The sequence below is a fragment of the Hyla sarda genome, chromosome 6, assembly GCF_029499605.1.
Source record: "Hyla sarda isolate aHylSar1 chromosome 6, aHylSar1.hap1, whole genome shotgun sequence".
NCBI lineage: Eukaryota > Metazoa > Chordata > Amphibia > Anura > Hylidae > Hyla > Hyla sarda.
The window spans coordinates 106,481,936-106,498,847 of NC_079194.1; the positions used below are offsets into that span (position 1 = coordinate 106,481,936).

General features: G+C 45.3%; 1 long non-coding RNA gene across 1 annotated transcript in view; it reads right to left on the reverse strand.

Moving 5' to 3' along the window:
* Window positions 1–7,648: 7,648 nt before the first annotated feature.
* LOC130277584 (uncharacterized) overlaps window positions 7,649–16,912 on the reverse strand; it is a 49,747-nt gene continuing 40,483 nt past the window's right edge. Inside the window, exon 3 of the long non-coding RNA XR_008845479.1 lies at window positions 7,649–7,829. This is a non-coding gene — a long non-coding RNA (uncharacterized LOC130277584). The remainder of the gene's footprint in view (window positions 7,830–16,912) is intronic.

The following is a 16,912-nucleotide window of genomic DNA, read 5'->3' on the forward strand; positions in this document are numbered from 1 at the left end:
AATATTTCTTTCCATGGTCACCACTTTTTTTTTTTTTTTTTGGGGGTATCATGAGCACAGACCTTTGCACAATGCAAAACTTGTTTTGAGGGTTGCTTTGCAAAATTAATCAAGTCTCACACCTTGTTTTATCAATTTGCACAAATGAGTGAAAGCCCCTGGATGGCACAATAGGACGGTAAAACACATTTATACGCCAAACGGTCGCTGGAATGCAAATGTTAAATTCAGCGCACCAACCAGCGCCCCCCTTCAAGAGCACAGCAAGGCAATAATGAGGACAGCGCAGAAAACTTGAAAATAGTGCAAAGTTAGATGAAAACAAAACAAAAGTGAACACAATTTAACAATCTTCAGATGATGAATCTTCCCTTTTGTCTCCCTTACCTATACTTTTAGCAAGCAAGCAAGTACAATACAGTGTAGCTGTGATGTCTTCTATTATTTACCTAGTAAACTCATGAACACTGGCCCTACAGGTTTAAAGGGGCACTCCGCTGCTAGACATCTTACTCCTTATTCCAAAGGATAGGGAAAAGATGTCCGATAGTGGGGGGGGGGTCTTAAGCTATTGGGGCCCCCCACGATTTTCCGCAGCACCAGGCGTTCTAAACAAATGCCAGTTTTCCTGCGGCAGTGGACGTGACATCACAGCCAAGCCCCCTTGTGACATCACACCACGCCCCCTCCATTCATGTCTATGGGAGGGGGCATGATGGACAACAAGCCCCTCCCATAGACATGAATGGAGGGGGCGTGGTATGACATACAGTGGGGATCAAAAGTTTGGGCACCCCAGGTAAACAATTTTATTAATGTGCATAAAGAAGCCAAGGAAAGATGGAAAAATCTCCAAAAGTCATCAAATTACAGATTAGACATTCTTATAATAGGTCAACAAAAGTTAGATTTTATTTCCATCATTTACACTTTCAAAATAACAGAAAACAAAAAAATGGCGTCTGCAAAAGTTTGGGGACCCTGCAGAATTTATAGCATGCTCTGCCCCCTTTGCAAAGCTGAGACCTGCCAGTGTCATGGATTGTTCTCAATAATCATCTGGGAAGATTTTAAATGCTATAAGAAGATAGAAAAGCATTTTCAGATGTCAATATCCTCTGTTCGGAATGTAATTAAGAAATGGCAGTCATCAGGAACAGTGAAAGTTAAAACAAGATCTGGAAGACCAAGAAAAATATCAGACAGAACAGCTCCCAGGAATGTGAGAAAAACAATTCAAAACCCATGTTTGACTGCACAATCCCTCCAGAAAGATCTGGCAGACACTGGAGTTGTGGTACACTATTCCACTATAAAGACATACTTGTACAAATAGGGTCTTCATGGAAGAGTCATCAGAAGAAAACCTCTTCTACGTCCTCACCACAAAAATCAGCGTTTGAACTTTCCAAATGAACATATAGACAAGCCTGATGCATTTTGGAAACAAGTTCTGTGGACCGATGAGGTTAAAATTTAACTTTTTGGCCAGAATGAGCAAAGGTACGTTTGGAGAAGAAGGGGAACAGAATTTAATGAAAAGAACCCCTGTCCAACTGTTAAGCATGGGGGTGGATCAATCATGCTTTGGGGTTGTATTGCAGCCAGTGGCACAGGGAACATCTCACGAGTAGTAGAAAAAAATGTATTCAATAAAATTTCAGCAAATTTTCGATGCTAACTTGATGCCATTGTGAAAAAGCTTAAATTAAAGAGAGGATGGCTTCTACAAATGGATAATGATCCTAAACACACCTCAAAATCTACAGGGGATTACATCAAGAGGCATAAACTGAAGGTTTTGCCACAATCTTCTGACCTCAACATAATTGAAAATCTATGAAATCTTAAAAGAGCAGTGCATGACAGACAGCCCAGAAATCTCAAAGAACTGGAAGACTTTTGTAAGGAAGAATGGGCAAAGATACCTCAAACAAGAATTGAAAGACTCTTGGCTGGCTACAAAAAGGGTTTACAAGCTGTGATACTTGCCAAAGGGGGCAGTACAAGATATTAACTCTGCAGGGTGCCCAAACTTTTGCAGACACCATTTTTTCGTTTTTTGTTATTTTGAAAGTGTAAATGATGGAAATAAAATCTAACTTTTGTTGATATATTGTAAGAATTTCTAATCTGCAATTTGATGCCTTTTGGAGATTTTTCTATTTTTCTTTATGCACATTAATGCAAATTTTTACTTGGGGTGCCCAAACTTTTGATCCCCACTGTAACAAGGCCTTGATCCCCACTGTAACAAGGTGTGGCCTTGATGTCATGATCAGGGCCTCTGGCTCTGAACATTCAGAACGCTGGAGCACAGGAGTACCTCTTTAACCCCAGAGGACTCTTGCTCAGCTGAACACTTGATGCAGCTGATTACACTGAAGAGTAGGATTAACCACATTCATAAAATTGGAAAAAAAATACCCAATCCAGAAACCATTGGGAAAATGTAAATGTTGATAGTTATCCTAGTGTGTTCTGTGTTTAGAGTGACTTGTTCAGCTCTGCAAGTATGTTTCAATGAGTAAAAAGTTTACGTCCTTGAGTGGCCCAGACAGAGCCATAACATGATTGAACCAAATCTCTGGAGAGACCTGAAAATGGCTTCCACCGATGATCCCAATCCAACCTGATGGAGAATCTGCAGAGAAGAATGACCAAACAACCTTGTGGCATCATCTCCAAGAAGACTGGAGGCTGTAATCTTCAACTAGGTTCTTCAACTAAGTATTGGGTAAAGGTGAACCTAAAAACCTGATTTAAACAGTAAGTCATTTTCTGATTATATTTTTGAAGAATTTTTGGTGATGTTTTTTCTATTTTTCCATTTTGCTGCCTTATAATAATCCTAAAAACCTGCAGTTTCCATTCTGGTCAATAGTTCTAAAACCGAGCAGAGACTTTCTGTCCTGTACAGATAATTTCCCAGTAATGCCTTTCTTCTCTGCATAGACAGGAGTACAGTGAAAGGTGACACTGGTAGATAGATAACACTGGATCCACTACCATTCACAGCAGAGAGCAGCTTCCCCATCCCTGTAGAATAACCTCTGAATGCTCAGTGTTGTTTTCAATTCATTTGAATAGGACAGGTCCTGCCTATTGTTCTCTACTGATCATTAGGCTTGCTAAAAACCATATCACTGGGAGAAGACAGCGTAAGCAAAATGTCACTTTTCAAGCAAAAAAAAAAAAACACGCCAAAATCCCTCGTTTTTACACACGGTTTCCTCCAGCAGGAGGCTGTGAAATTGTTGTTTAGGTGAAAACGCATGGTTTTCCTCTCAAAAGACCACACTGATTTTGTCCCCATATTCAGATTTTTTTATGTAGTTTTTGAATTCAACATCAAAAACGGAAATAACTGGAGGAGCAGTCTCTGTTTTTCTGTATGATTACCCTCTATTTATGATCCGTTACTGGCTTTGGTGTAAAAACTGCATAAAAACCTGATCATGAGAACACGCCTTTATTCGAAGTTCCAAAATACCACAGAAAGTTACATTTTCCTTAAAAATATGGCTTTTTGGGCAAATCTTCCTCCATAAATAAATTATAAATGATACAATGAGAACGAAGTGGATAACATACAGCAGGAAGGGTAAGTGCCGGTCTCCGGAGGCCATCTTCTAGGTCATTGTATAATTACTTCATTCACTTTGACTTTGTTAAAACTAATGAGCTATGATCCGAATATAAACAGGGAAGGTAAACGAGGAGGATATACATAAGGTAGTCAGGTGGGGTATTGTGTTTGATTCTATTTATAAACACATGTATTATTTGTTTAGTTTTAAAATGAAAGTAAATGAGTAAATTAAAATATAAAGCCAAATGACATTACCTTTATAAAGCTGCACATGTTAAAGTAATATAACTTTGCAATGTACAAGTGTAATATTTGCTGACGACCCTATTGCTCTCAGCTTTTCCTTCAGAAAGTCCAGTAGTTTTTAGCACACATGATAACTGTTAGCCACCAGTATGCTGGGCCTGATACATCACTTTGTAACATTTTCCTCAGCTCAGAGAGACATGAGCGCTTCAGAGGGCAGATTGTCCCTGATTGGCTGAGGCTGCACACACCTCCCTCATCTATATTCACTGCTCCCTAACCATGGGAACTGCTCAGCTCTCTCTCAAGGCAGCCCCTGCCTCCAGCTCACACAGGAAGCAAGCACAGAGGCAGATGGCTTGTGTAGTCAGTCTTTTGCTGCTCTCAGCTGGATTTTCAAAGGCTGTTTTTGGGGGGCTGCGGGGGTCCGATTTTGAAACAAATCAGCTGAGATGTCTTGTGGAGTCATGGTGAACACACAGACATGTAGATATACATCTTGCAAGTTGTAAAGCATCTCCAGGCCATAGAAGTAAAGACATTTAAATGGCTATGATGCTATACTACATTTACCTTGTAGCTTCTGGTGCAGGAGAAATGTATGCCTAGATGTAGTTATTCCCGGTGATAGCAGCTGATCACCAGGGGATATAGGAGCTGCACTTTAAGGCCATGTTCACAAAGCAAATTTTCTGCAGAAATATTCAGCCCAGAAATGTTGATACCCTGCTGTTTTTAGGATATATAAGAGAAGAGCTAGTTTGCATTCTCCTTTCCGTACACACATACAGTAAACACAACACACTAACATGATATACAATTTCTTTTTATTTTTTTATCCATTGTGAATACTCATCATCGTTAAGATGAATTGTGGCTGACATTTACTGTCGAGCTGTACAAATTTAATTTCTCTGTAAAAATATTTATCCTCCGTTGAACGACTGTTTACAACCTTTCTTGTCAAAACTGTTGTTTTAAAACATTATGGAGAAATAGCAATATATGACCGGGTTCTCTTCAAGAAATACAGTACATGAAATTGAGTGAAAATTTGTCTAACTGTTTATTTTCTAAATCTTATTATCGACAAATAGTTGAAAGTATTTTCTTTAATAAGATTTTTTTTTTTAACTGTCCTAGTGTGTTATTAGGACAGTGTTTCCCAACCAGTGTGCCTCCAACTGTGGCAAAACTACAACTCCCAGCATGCCCAGACAGCCTTTGGCTCTCTGGGCATGCTGGGAGTTGTAGTTTTGCCACAGCTGGAGGCACACTGATTGGGAAACATTGTATTAGAATGGGGAATGGTATTGAGGTCTTTTTTAGAGCCTATATTTTTTTAAACAGCCAGAGGACAGCTATAAATACTGTTTCTACCTCTAGGGGACCCACAACTTCCATATATTGCACAGGCCATCCATTAATTTCAATAAGAACTGTGTTAAAGGGGAACTCCGCTGAATAATTATTATTTTTTTAAATCAACTGGTGCCAGAAAGTTAAACAGATTTGTAAATTACTTCTATTTAAAAATCTTAATCCTTCCAGTACTTATCAGCTGCTGTATGCTCCAGATGAAGTTTTTTTCTTTTTCAATTTTCTTTTTTGTCTGACCACAGTGCTCTCTGCTGACACCTCTTTATATGCCAGGAACTGTCAAGAGAAGGAGAGGTTTGCTGTGGGGATTTGCTCCTGCTCTTGACAGTTCCTGAGACAGACAGAGGTGTCAGCAGAGAGCACTGTGGTCAGACAGACAATAAATTTAAAAAGAAAAGAACTTCCCCTGGAGCATACAGCAGCTGATAAGTACTGGAAGGGTTAAGATTTTTAACCCCTTAAGGACGCAGCCCATTTGGGCCTTAAGGACTCAGAAAATTTTATTTTTACGTTTTCATTTTTTCCTCCTCGCCTTCAAAAAATCATAACTTTTATATTTTCATCCACAGACTAGTAAGAGGGCTTGTTTTTTGCACGACTAGTTGTCCATTGTAATGCCATCACTTTATTATAAAATGTATGGCGCAACCAAAAAAATACTATTTGTGTGGGGAAATTAAAAAGAAAACCGCAATTTTGCTAATTTTGGAAGGTTTCGTTTTCACGCCGTACAATTTATGTATAAGTGACATGTGTTCTTTATTCTTTGGGTCAATACGATTAAAATGATCCCCGTGATAACACACGGTTCTATTACTGTTGCGCTTAAAAAAAATCACAAACTTTTTAACCAAATTAGTACGTTTAAGATCCCCCTATTTTGAAGACCTATAACTTTTTCATTTTTCCGTATAAGCGGCGGTATTAGGGCTCAATTTTTGCGCTGTGATCTTTACTTTTTATTGACACCATATTTGCTTATATAAAACTTTTAATACATGTTTTATACATTTTTTGGGGGAATAAAATGTTATAAAAAAGCAGCTATTTTGGACTTTTTTTTTACGTTCACGCCGTTCACCGTATGGTATCATTAACATTTTATTTTAATAGTTCAGATATTTACGCACGTGGCGATACCAAATATGTATATAAAATATTTTTTTAACACTTTTTGGGGGTGAAATAGGGAAAATGGGGCAATTTACATTTTTTATTGGGGAGGGGGTTTTTCACATTTTTTTAACTTTATTTTTTAACTTTTTTTAACTTTTATTTTTACACTTTAATAGTCCCCATAGGGGACTATTTAAAGCAATCACTCAATTGCTAATCCTGTTCAGTGCTATGTATAGGACATAGCACTGATCAGGGTTATCAGTCATCTTCTGCTCTGGTCTGCGGAAAGGCAGATCAGAGCAGAAGACTCCCTGAAGACAGCGGAGGCAGGTGAGGGGACCTCCGGCTGCCGTGCTGGATGATCAGATCGCCGCGTTACATGGAGTGAACTCTTCTCCGTGCTGGTGATGGCCGACCACACCCATCATGCCCCCTCCATTTATTTCTATGAGAGGGGGCGTGAAGGCTGTGTACTTTTGCTCCACAGCAATCACGCCCCCTCCCATAGACATGAATGAAGGGGCATGACGGCTGTGTTGACGTCACAAACACAGAAGCTTCCAAGCTGTATTGCAGTATATTGTGCGCCACTTGACAGGATGTAATAGGCATAGTAACACGAGGCCTTCTGTAGGTCACTGGTTGCCATCTTTCTTCCACAATCACATTGTGGGGAAACAATCAATGAAACATCAAAAGTTTTACTAAATGACAGATAGATTTTAATTGACCAGGCCCAGCTAGAAGCTTGTCAGGTCCTACAATTTTAATAGGAACTGTGTACTGCTTAATTTTGCTCGTGGGGGCACTGCAGGAAAATTAAACACTCTGGGGGAGATTTATCAAAACTTGTCCAAAGGAAAAGTTGCTGAGTTGCCCAGACTGTCTGTGATCAGCTTATTTTTGTCAGGGGTTCCACCCAATAAAAAGGGACTAGAATAGTACTAGTCATAGTAACAGACCTGGAGGCCTTCAGTAGGTCACTGGTTGCCATCTTTATTGCACAATCACATTGTGGGGAACAATGGAGTGAAATGTCAAAGGTTTTTCTAAAAACATGTTTATTGGCAAGGCCCAACTAGAAGCTCGTAAGACCCTAAAATGCATCAAGGCCCTTGTATCCACAGATCCTTCCTGACTAGAACTACTTCCATTTTTTTGACCTGTAGACTTGACATAGATTCTGGTGGCACATGGAAATTCGCCTCCTACAATATAATACCTAGACTAGCACTTTTACAGGGCCTTATGAATGAGTTCTAGGAAAAAAGAATCACACACTTCTAACATTGATTGTTCTCGTTATATTTATTGAGTCATCTTTTAAGTAGTTTTCTTTTGTTTCTCACAGATACTTTATAATAGTCTGGTAATTTCCAGAGGATGAAGCTGAAGCTCTTGAGTGTGTGGAGCGTTGTTGTGAATGAAGCTGCCTGAGTACAGGTTATTTATATCTCATATTCACCATTGCTTTTACATTTTCACATTTCCTCTGCAAAACAAAATAAGGAAAAGCTCTGTGTAAACAGCTCGGCTACAGGGTGGAAAGTTTTCTTCTGTGTTCGGGGGGTTAAAGCCGATCTAGTGCATCTTTCAAGTTCCCAAGATTGTGAATGTAAAATAAATAAAACATTTTTTAGGATATATTCTGTCTGGGAAAACTCGATAAGCTATTACATAGTGGCATATTTATGCACACCTACCGGTCAGAGTCAATGGATGGAATTTATCAAACCATTTAGACTGCTTTTTTCATCGAAATTTGTTGCATGAAAAGTCACAGGCTGGCCCTGTGCAACATTTGCTGTGACATTTCATTTAGAATGTTTAAATGTCATTACCATGAAGTGTTCTTATGTAGAGCACTTTGTGCAGTAGTCACAGATTTATCATGTGCGACTTTTTGTGAAATGTCGCAGAAACGTCTCAAAAATGTTGCACGGGCCGGATTTAGAAGTTATCATAGGGCAAGTCATCCCTGCCCTATAGAACTCTCTGCGACTAGAGATGAGAACATTTTTTGAAAAATTCGATTTAGCCAATTTACTGAATGTTCCAAAAATTTTCGTTTTGTTCTGAATTTATTTGCGGTTAATCACTATTAAAAACGTCTATTTCTGGCCTACAGAGAGCCTCAATAGGGGTGTAGAACACTTTGCCTTGTCCTAACACGCATAGGCGTGTCATACTGTTATTCAGTATGACAGGCAGATTACAGGCATCGCTATTAGAATCACTGCCGCAGACCGTCTGGATGTGGCAGCAGGGAGACCATATGGCGTCAAAGTTGAAGAGAATAAATAGATTTATATATGTAATTTTTATTTAATTTAACTTGAACTTATTTACATTTTTTGAGTACCCATTCTGGTGATCATCGAGCTGGCGGTCAGCTGCAAGGTGAGCTACCACCTGTTCAAGCCCATGCCTCTCAGTGCCCTCGCCCCACCCCACACTGTCTTACTCTTTGTGGAACTGCAAATGTTTCATTTAATCAGTTATGGTTCATTGTTATCGCTCCAACCTGTTTAACTGGATTTTTGTAGTAATTCCACAGCTAATATATGATGTCAACGACCATAGGGCCTCAGTCTTGAAAAGATTACATCGAATTTTTGAAATTTAAGGTTTTGAAATGTAAATTAAATATTACACTCCCAGGTTTAATGTCCCAGGCCCTTGCATTTACTTTGAATAAATAGTGTGGTTAAAAAAGACCAAATCTAACAAGGAGTCACATGTCCCATGGTGGCACAATGACAGAGCCTGGAGGTGGCATTAGAATGAGGAAACCATATAGTGGCTGAATGACACAGCCTGGAGTTGGTGGCAGCATATGGAGAACATATAACGGCTGAATGACACAGCGTGGTGGTGGCGGCAGCATGAGGAGAACATATAGTGGCTGAATGTCACAGCCTGGAGTTTGTGGCAGCATAAGGGGAACATATAGTGGCTGAATGACACAGCCTGGAGTTTGAGGCAGCATGAGGAGAACATATAAGGGTTGAATGACACATCGTGGAGGTGGTGGCAGCATGAGGAGAACATATAGTGGCTGAATGACACAGCCTGGAGTTGGTGGCAGCATGTGAAGAACATATGGTGGCTGAATGACACAGCCTGGAGGTGGCGGCAGCATGAAGAGACCACATAGTGGCTGAATTTCACAGCGTGGAGTTTTTGGCAGTATAAGGGGAACATATAGTGGCTGAATGACACAGCCTGGAGTTTGAGGCAGCATGAGGAGAACACATAAGGGCTGAATGACACATCGTGGAGGTGGCGGCAGCATAAGGAGAACATATAGTGGCTGAATGACACAGCCTGGAGTTGGCGGCAGCATGAGGAGACCATATAGTGGCTGAATGACACAGCCTGTAGTTTTTGGCAGCATGAGGAGAACATAGAGTGGCTGAATGACACAGCGTGGCGTTGGCGGCAGCATGAGGAGACCATATAGTGGCTGAATGACACAGCCTGGAGTTGGCGGCAGCAAGAGGAGAACATATAGTGGCTGAATGACACAGCGTGGAGGTGGTGGCAGCATGAGGAAACCAAATAGTGGCTGAATGACACAGCCTGGAGTTGGCGGCAGCATGAGAAGACCATATAATGGCTGAATGACACAGCGTGGAGGTGGCGGCAGCATGCGGAGATCATATAGTGGCTGAATGACACAGCGTGGAGGTGGTGGCAGCATGAAGAGAACATATAGTGGCTGAATGACACAGCATGGAAGTGGCAGCAGCATGAGTAGACCATATGGTTGCTGAATGACACAGCGTGGAGGTGGCGGCAGCATGAGGAGAACATATAGTGGCTGAATGACACAGCCTGGAGTTGGCGGCAGCATGAGGAGAACATTTAGTGGCTGAATGACACAGCGTGGAGGTAGCGGCAGCATGAGGAGACCAAATAGTGGCTGAATGACACAGCCTGGAGTTGGCGGCAGCATGAGGAGAACATATAGTGGCTGAATGACACAGCCTGGAGGTGGCGTCAGCATGAGGAGAACATATAGTGGCTGGATGACACAGCGTGGAGGTGGCAACAGCATGAGGATACCATCAAGTGGCTGAATGACACAGCCTGGAGTTGGCGGCAGCATGAGGAGAACATTTAGTGGCTGAATGACACAGTGTGGAGGTGGCGGCAGCATGAGGAGAACATATAGTGGCTGAATGACACAGCCTGGAGTTGGCAGCAGCATGAGGAGACCATATAGTGGCTGACTGACACAGCCTGGAATTGGCGGCAGCATGAGGAGACCATATAATGGCTGAATGACACAGCCTGGAGGTGGCAGCAGCATGAGCAGAACATATGGTGGCAGTATGAGACAGCTTGGAGCTGGCATCAGCATGAGGAGAACATATGGTGACAGAATGAGAAATCCTGGAGGTGGCAGCAGCAGCATCAGGAGTCCTTAAAGTGACCTGGTTACAGAGTGGTGCGGTGGGTAGCAATACCAGTACCCGGTGAAGAAGGAGGGTGAAAAAATCAGAACTTGGCATCAGATGTGTGGCATCAGGTGGGTGGCAGGATCAGAATAGTAGCTGAGGCAGGTAGGCAGAAGAAAATGTGTTGGTGTGCACAAGTATTGAGGATACACATTATGTAAAACATAACTTTTAATAATAAGCTTAGGATAAAATATATGGCCCTAATTTTATTTTATTTTTTAAATCAAACCAAAAGAAAGGTGTGCAAAAAACACCATGTGCCACCTACACCACCAAGTATTGATGTGATGCAGACCCTCTAAAATGTGGAAGGGAACAACTTATGGTCCATTGTAACTGGTTGGAGTAAACACTTCCCCTGTAAGGCCCTACTGTCGCATTATCAATTCCCTTCTTGGCAAGTGTTACTCGCCCTAAAAAGGGCAACCCCACACAGGAACCTCTCCCTATTTCCACCTACAAGTACTGTAATTTCCCTGGGTTCTTAGGTGGAAATAGGGATTGGTTCATGTGTGGGGCGAGTAACACTTTCCTCGAATAAGTGGAAGGGAACAAAGTATTGTCCATTGTAGCAGGTGGGGGTAAAAACGTCTCCTGTAAGGCCCTACTCTCGCCCTATTAATTCCCTTCTTGGCAAGTGTTACTCACCCTAAAAAGGTCGGCCCCACTGAGGAAAATCTCTCTATTTCCACATAAAAACCCTGGGAAATGGCAATGTTTGTAGGCAGAAATAGGGAGAGGTTTCTGTGTGGGGCCACCCTTTTTAGAGCAAGGAACACTTGCAAAGAAGGGAATTAATAATGCGAGAGTAGGGCCTTACAGGGGAAGTTTTTACCCCCACCAGTTACAATGGACCATTTGTTGTTCCTTTCCACCTTTTAGAGGTCTTTGCATCACATCAATACTTGGTGGTGTAGGTGGCACATGGTGTTTTTTGCACCCCTTTCCATTTGTTTGATTTCAAAAACATTTTGAGTAAGTATATTTTATCCTAAGAAAAGTTAAGTTTTAGCTAATGCATATCCTCAATACTTCCTTGTGGTCTGATGGAGATGAATGTCTATAACTGGGGAGCAGCACCTTAAACATGTTTTGCACTATCCATATTTGTGAAGTGTTGGTGTGGCACAATGGATTAGGCATTGGTGGGTGGAAATCCTGGCTGATCCCTGCCTGATTCATCTTCACAAAGGTCAGTCTCTCCACATTTTTGTGGACAGATGAGTTCTCCTTGGGGTTACTATGGCCCCCGCTGCACTAAACACCCCTTCTGATAGAACACTACTGCCGGGCAGGACAGCTTTTCCAGGGCAAACTCTGCTAGTTGTGGCCACAAATCAAGTTTGGTTGCCCAGAAGTCCAGTGGATCTTTAAGGTGTGTTGGCATGGTCACGTCAAGGTATGCCATCACCTGCTGGTTCAGGCTTTGCTCCAGGTCTACTTGTTGCTGATGAGTTGCTTCACTATGCGGGTAAAGAAAGCTACTCATCAGTGACTGTAGACTCAGGCTGCTTCTGATGGAGCTGGTACTGCTCCTGCCACCCCACCCCTCCCCAGCAGCCATGGCAGTGGAAGGTGAGTGCAGAGGGCCCCCCGAGTCAGACCTGCGAGACTATTAGCGATGGCGCAGATAGGCATCGGCCAACTGACTACGTAGGATGTCTCTGTAGTAGGTCAGTTTGTCCTTCCTCTCAGTGGGTATAAAAAAAAGGCCCACATTTTGTGCTGGTAGCGAAGGTCCAATAAAGTGGAGAGCCAGAAGTCATCCCGCTGCCGAATGGTGACAATTCGGCGGTCACTATGCAAGCAAGTGAGCATGCATTGTGCATTTGTGCAAGTGACCCAGAAGGACTCCCTGCCTCCATCTCCACTGCATACTGCCATGGTGTGTCTGGGTCCTCTGTCTCCCCTTCCTCATAACCCTCTAGCTCCTCTAGCTGCTCCTGCTCCTCCTATCCTGTTAGATGACTAGAAAAACCGCCCATCTTGTGAAACCTAAACTGTGCTCCACTGTGCCCCTCTCCCTCCTCCTCCTCCAGTTCGGCCCCCACCAGGGATCATGTGGCTGTGAGATGTAGGCGCCACGTCTCCAATGCCCTGACCAGCCATTGTGTTGTAATAGATGAAGCAGTGGAATGATATTGTTCATCCCGTAATCCTGGCGACTGACTAACAATGTGGCTTCCTCAAAGGGCCTGAGCAAACGTCAGATGTCACATATGAGCTGCCACTGGTTGACATTGAAGTTACACAGGGGAGTCCCCCTATCTGCTTGGATCATCAAGAAATCAGTAATGGCTTTTCTCTGTTCATATCGGTCCAAAATATGGAGGGTAGAATTCCAACATGTTGAAACATCGCAAATCAGACTATGTTGGGGGATACCGTTCTGACGCTGCAGCTCAAGGAGGGTGTGATTTGTGATGTACGAGTGGATGCAAAGTTTCCTTCCCATTGTTAGGATGTCTTGCAGATGGGGGGAACACTTCAGGAACCGCTTGACAACCAGATTGAACACGTGTGCCATGCAGGGTGCATGTCTCAGGCTGCCTTATCGCAGCACAGACAAGATGTTCTTCCCATTGTCGGTCACCATGATTCCCATTTCAAGTTTTCGTGGAGTAAGCCATGATTCGATTTCTTGATGAATGACTTTTAGCAGTTCATCCGCTGTGTGACTCCATTCGCCAAGGCAAACCATGTGAAGAACAGCGTGACACCGCCGTGCACACATGGTATGCTGGAGGGGCACTGAAACTTGTCCATGCAGTGGAGGCTTAGGACATGGTGGAGGATGAGGAGGTGAAGTCGCACACTGTCACAGGACCAAGGTCCTGAGAGCGTGGAGGCAGAAGCAGCGTGACTTGTTCAAGTTGCTGTTGTTGTGGCTGTGCAGGAACCACATTCACCCAGTGGGCTGTAAAGGACGTGTATTGTCCCTGACCGTAGTTATTGCTCCACACATCGGTGCTGCCGTGCTCTTTGGTACACACTGACAGGCTCATGGACTGGCCCACCTTTTGTTTCACAAAATTGTGCAGGGCTGGTACTGCCTTCTTCACAAAGAAATGACGGCTTGGGACTCTCCACCTCGGCTCGGCACAAGCCATCAGTTCTCTGAAAGATGCAGAGTATACCACTTGAAAAGAGAGGGACTGCAGCACCAGCAACTTGGACAGGTGCACATTCAGCTTCTGCTCCGTTGGATGAGTGGGGGCATACTGTTGTCTCTTGGACATGGCTGTTACGCCGAGCGCTCCGGGTTCCCGCTCCTCCCCGAAGCGCTCGCAGCGTTCTCTTATTCACAGCGCCCCGGTCAGACCTGCTGACCGGGTGCGCTGCGATATTGCTCCCAGCCGGGATGCGATTCGCGATGCGGGACGCGCCCGCTCGCGATGCGCATCTCGGCTCCCGTACCTGACCCGTTCCCTGTCTGTGTTGTTCCGGTCCTTAGGGCGCGCGCGCGCCGGGTCTCTGTGATTTAAAGGGCCACTGCGCCACTGATTGCCGCAGCAGGCCTAATCAGTATTTTCACCTGTGCACTCCCTACTTATACCTCACTTCCCCTGCACTCCCTTGCCGGATCTTGTTGCCCTTGTGCCAGAGAAAGCCTTTCCTTGAGTGTTCCTAGCCTGTGTTCCAGACCTCCTGCCGTTGCCCCTGACTACGATCCTTGCTGCCTGCCCTGACCTTCTGCTGCGTCCGACCTTGCTCTTGCCTTATCCCTTGTTCCATGCCTATCTCAGCAGTCAGAGAGGTTGAGCCGTTGCCGGTGGATACGACCTGGTTGCTACCGCCGCTGCAAGACCATCCCGCTTTGCGGCGGGCTCTGGTGAAAACCAGTAGCAACTTAGAACCGGTCCACCGACACGGTCCACGCCAATCCCTCTCTGACACAGAGGACCCATCTCCAGCCTGCCGAATCGTGACAGTAGATCCGGTCATGGATTCCGCTGAGGTGCCGCTGTCAAGTCTTGCCGACATTTCCACGGTGATCGCCCAGCAATCCCTACTAATCGCCCAACGAGATCACCAGCTGTCGTACTTGACCACCACGATACAGCAACTTCAGTCACAGATACAGCAGCTGCTACAGCAACAACCATTTCCTCCGCCGGCTCCTGCACCTCCTCCGCAGCGAGCGGCCATGGATTCCGCTGAGGTGCCGCTGTCAAGTCTTGCCGACATTTCCACGGTGATCACCCAGCAATCCCTACTGATCGCTCAACGAGATCACCAGCTGTCGTACTTGACCACCACGATACAGCAACTTCAGTCACAGATACAGCAGCTGCTACAGCAACAACCATCTCCTCCGCCGGCTTCTGCACCTCCTCCGCAGCGAGCGGCCGCTCCCAACCCCCGCTTGTCCCTGCCGGACAAATTTGATGGGGACTCTAGACTCTGCCGTGGTCTCCTGTCTGGGAAGGCCCTGCCATGGGCCACACCGCTCGGAGCACCTCTCTCACAGTATCCTTTGCAAAATACCTCTGTGCCTCCCGCCGAGGAGGCTATGCAAGTGGATCGGTCTCGTCTGACCCCTGAAGAGAGGATTTGCCGCAGAAATAAAGATTTACATCTATACTGCACTGTGCGTCACCGCACAGAACCCCTGCTCATACAGTATCCTTTGCAAAATACCTCTGTGCCTCCCGCCGAGGAGGCTATGCAAGTGGATCGGTCTCGTCTGACCCCTGAAGAGAGGATTTGCCGCAGAAATAAAGATTTACATCTATACTGCACTGTGCGTCACCGCACAGAACCCCTGCTCATGAGCATGGAACTGCGTCTCGAAAAAATTGAACTTTTTGTTTTGCCCAAATGCTCCTCTGAAGTCCTCCTCGGTCTGCCATGGCTCCAACGCCACTCTTCTACCCTTGTCTGGACCACCGGGGAGATCAAGAGCTGGGGTGCTTCTTGCCACAGAAAATGCCTCACGTCTGCTCCCAGTCCCGTCAGTCTAACCTCAGTGTCTCCTCCTTTACCTGGTCTCCCCAAGGCCTATCTGGACTATGCTGTGTCTCCTCCTCATAGCCCCCGTCCTGTTAACACTCTGCCCCGTGCCAAGCTTTACCCTCTTCCCTCCCTCCCCACTCCCACGCCTTCTTGTTTGCCCGCTGTTGATGAGGTTTCCCGGGGCTTCGCCACCGTCTGGAAAAAGACTCTAAAATCCCTCATACTAGCCTCATCCCGGGTGAAGAAGCATGTCGAAAAAAAAAGAAGAACTCCTCCTGTTTTTGTGTGGCTCTCCACCAAGTATATCCGCTTCCGTGTCCCCAGTTTTAATCTGGGACCATGTTATCTTGGACCCTTTGTAGTTAAGTGCCCAGAGGAGAGATCTTGGGAACCTGAGGACAACATCCTGGACAAAAGTCTTATCCTCAGGTTCTCAGGCTCCAAGAAGAGGGGGAGACCCAAGGGGGGGTACTGTTACGCCGAGCGCTCCGGGTCCCCGCTCCTCCCCGAAGCGCTCGCAGCGTTCTCTTATTCACAGCGCCCCGGTCAGACCTGCTGACCGGGTGCGCTGCGATATTGCTCCCAGCCGGGATGCGATTCGCGATGCGGGACGCGCCTGCTCGCGATGCGCATCTCGGCTTCCGTACTTGACCCGTTCCCCGTCTGTGTTGTTCCGGTGCGCGCGGCCCCGCTCCTTAGGGCGCGCGCGCGCCGGGTCTCTGTGATTTAAAGGGCCACTGCGCCACTGATTGGCGCAGCAGGCCTAATCAGTATTTTCACCTGTGCACTCCCTACTTATACCTCACTTCCCCTGCACTCCCTTGCCGGATCTTGTTGCCCTTGTGCCAGAGAAAGCCTTTCCTTGAGTGTTCCTAGCCTGTGTTCCAGACCTCCTGCCGTTGCCCCTGACTACGATCCTTGCTGCCTGCCCTGACCTTCTGCTACGTCCGACCTTGCTCTTGCCTTATCCCTTGTACCATGCCTATCTCAGCAGTCAGAGAGGTTGAGCCGTTGCCGGTGGATACGACCTGGTTGCTACCGCCGCTGCAAGACCATCCCGCTTTGCGGCGGGCTCTGGTGAAAACCAGTAGCAACTTAGAACCGGTCCACCGACACGGTCCACGCCAATCCCTCTCTGACACAGAGGATCCAC